The following is a 3,134-nucleotide window of genomic DNA, read 5'->3' on the forward strand; positions in this document are numbered from 1 at the left end:
GTGATGCTTCTGTTGTTGCTGGTGACTGAGGAAGAGATGAAGCTCAGATTTTTCTGGTGGTGTAACGCAAAAAGCAGCGTATAAATAGCAAGGCTTACCTGCCTTGTGAGACCGCGTGTGGAACAGCACGTCTGTTCTGCGCCTCCCATTAAGAGCGATGAGCAAGTCCAGCAGAGAGCCACCAAGCAGGCCAGGGGCCGGAGCGCCTGCCCTTTGAGGAGAGGCCGAGGCAACAGGGCCTACATAGACTGGGGAAAAGAGGGCTCAGAGGGACCAAACAGCAGAAGGTTGGATGAGAGATCCCCGGAGGTCCCTTCTAACCGGAATGATGATGTGACTTTGATAAGTGAGAACTTGTCTCTTAATCTCCAATAACCTACTTCCTGCTTCAGGATCTTGTAAACTAGATCTCATGCTGTGTAAGCCATTTCTAGAGAGCTATTGACATTTTTTTAATCTAAGCAGAGCCAAAACATGAGTAAGAAACTCCTACAGGATTAGCCACAATGGCAGCGACTGGGGGAGAGCTGCAGAGCCTGAAAGGTATCCTAAGCAGCTTAAAATCTTACTTGGGACAAATAGATGGGAAGGAAGTGTCAGAAAGTGAGAAGACAGTGAATAACTGAAATAAAGATAACGGAGTAACTCCAAACCGCTGGCTCCTCTTCTAAGAGGAACATTTATTTATCTAACCATTTTTAGATAAATGACTTTTCCCCTTGTGGAGCCTGTAAGTCGTTGTGATAGTGCAAAAGAAAATGGTGTGGAAGTGCCGAGGTAAGTGTGGGAATGTTGTTGCTTGTTACAGTTGCCCAGGACAAAGCAGCAAGTTTATGTAGAAGAGTTTGGGAAGGCGGGTGATGCCGGGATCATCTCCCTGGCCCATCCTTTGGCTTCCCGCAGGTGTGCCTAGGGGAGGAGAGGTGGGGTGTAACAGGAAGGCTGCAGATCTGCTGGTGGAAGGTCACCCTCTTCAATCGGCTATAGCCCTGCAGCTGTAGTTTCATATTCCCGGGCTGTTGCTATCAAGTTCTCCTGATCAAAGTCTCCGATGGCTGTCCTGTGCTCTTTTGTACTTTTTGAAGAGGTTTTTTACCTTTGCTCTTACAACATTAGTTTGTGGTTGCTTTTTTTTGTTTGTTCCATAGTGTTCAGGCGCAAACTGATGTCAATATTAAACAGGTATTTTTACATCTTTCAGTCACCTCACTATTTTATGTCTGCACGTGGACGATTTCCCCATGAGGTAGGTTTGTCCATCCTTAACTTGCCATTTGTTGCTGCTTCATGAGTCTCTGGTGCTGGGTGCAGCTGGCGAGGGCCCCGTGGGCTGCCCCTGAGCTGCTCCTGGCACAGGCTGTAAAAAGCCTTGCGGGGGAGGATGGGGCTATTTATTCTTGACACTTTCGATTGCAAAATGCTTTGGGCAGCGGTCTGTACCACCTCATGCCTGCTGTCCCCGAGATGTGCCATAGGTGTGAGTCAGAGTGCCCGGAACATGGAGAGGGGTCGAGGCTGAAACATGATGTTTCCTTTTCGGTTCTCCTGCGTAGGATGCAATGCCCTCTGCTAATGAGCTAATGACAAGCCTCTTGGCAGGCGCTACAGTCGCCTGTCACTGGTGCTGCATATAAATAAGCCTGCCTGTGCAGATTCATCTGATAGACGGCTTGACTTTGTAGTCTGAAATTAGCAGGGATAAAGTCCTCTAATGTACTTGTGTTACGTAGGAACTCTGGAGGGAATTCATAAAATCCGATGAGAACAATCGCATTTGCTCTGATGCAAGCTGTCTCCAGAACAAGTCCTCTTTGTTTTGCTGCCTGCAGACAGGGCCCTGGGTACAGGCAGGGAGCTGCCCTCTCAGTAATGCTGCCAGTGGTGTAAGCTTGGGTCTAGACCTGGTCTTAGACCAGTATGGTGTCAGCACCTGGGCCCGGAGCAATTGTGGGTGCTCCAGGTGGAAGCACAAAACCCCAGGTGGAATTGGTGCTGCTGTAGGAAGGCCGGGGGACCAACCTCACCCCTGCAGGCCCTGGCCTGCGCTGCTGAAATCCTTCTGCCAATATTGCCTGAGGATTAGCAGGGGCTGTGCCAGCGCTGCAAAGCAACAACAAGGTGGTTGGGAGTTTCCTGGACCTGCAACGTTGGGAGGGGGGAGCGGGGACAGAGATGACCTTTTCTATTAGTTGCTTTAAAAGCTGCAAGAGCAAAATGTCAGGAGGAAAAAATCTCCCTCACCTGCATGTTGATCTAAACTGCAGGCATCCTGGCCCAGACCGTGTCCTCGAGGGTTAAAGAGGGGGTGACCCACAGGGCAAGTTGCTCTGAATGACATATTATCTTGCAAAGTTCAAGAGCAGGTTTGTTTTCCTTCCATGCTGTTCTGCACAAATCCCTCCAAGCAATTCCTTGTGTTTCTGGAAAGGCAATTGCGTAACTGCCAGTCTGGGACATGCTGGGGTGGGAGCAGGGCTCCCGCAGCCCCCAGCTTGCAAACAGCTGCCCATCACCCCTGCGCCTGGGCTTTGTGGAGAAAAGGACTGGGATGAGCAGGTTATAGGTCTTGGGGGTGTGTAGTTACTGGGGGGGCCAGGGATTGCCTGCCTCTCGGGGCACGGTGAAGGACGGAGTGACTGGATAGTGGGAGAGCAGCAGCCAGGCTGGGGAAGAGACTTGGCAGTTTTTCTGTTCCTGGCTTTCCTCCACTGGTGCAGGGCCGCTGCTGGCAGGCGGTGCCAGGCTGACATTGGAGGCAGATGCTCTGAAGATGTCCCTCCTGGCCGGGGCTGGCAGCGGGGCAGTGGCGAAGCAGCCTGGGCAGCAGCAGCAGGTACTGGGGAGAAAACCTCTAGCAAGCTCCGGGGCATGCGTGCCACAGGAACCGGTGCTTCTGCCTCTGCAGAAAGCGCTATCCCCTCTGGGGATGAATCCTGCCCTTGCTGTGCATGCCCTGAGCACGGCTCCCCACAGCTCTGTTCCTCCCTGGGCAATAAGCTCCCTGCTGGCACTGGCTGTGCAGGCAGGAGCACTGGGAAGGGGTAGCCGGGCTGGCTCTCCCTAGACTGCCCTGGGGAACACTGAGCCCCGGCAGAGGCGCTTCCAAGGGGCAGCCCTGCAGCCGGGCAGGGGGA

This window comes from Aptenodytes patagonicus, chromosome 8 (assembly GCF_965638725.1).
Source record: "Aptenodytes patagonicus chromosome 8, bAptPat1.pri.cur, whole genome shotgun sequence".
Taxonomy (NCBI): Eukaryota; Metazoa; Chordata; class Aves; order Sphenisciformes; family Spheniscidae; genus Aptenodytes; species Aptenodytes patagonicus.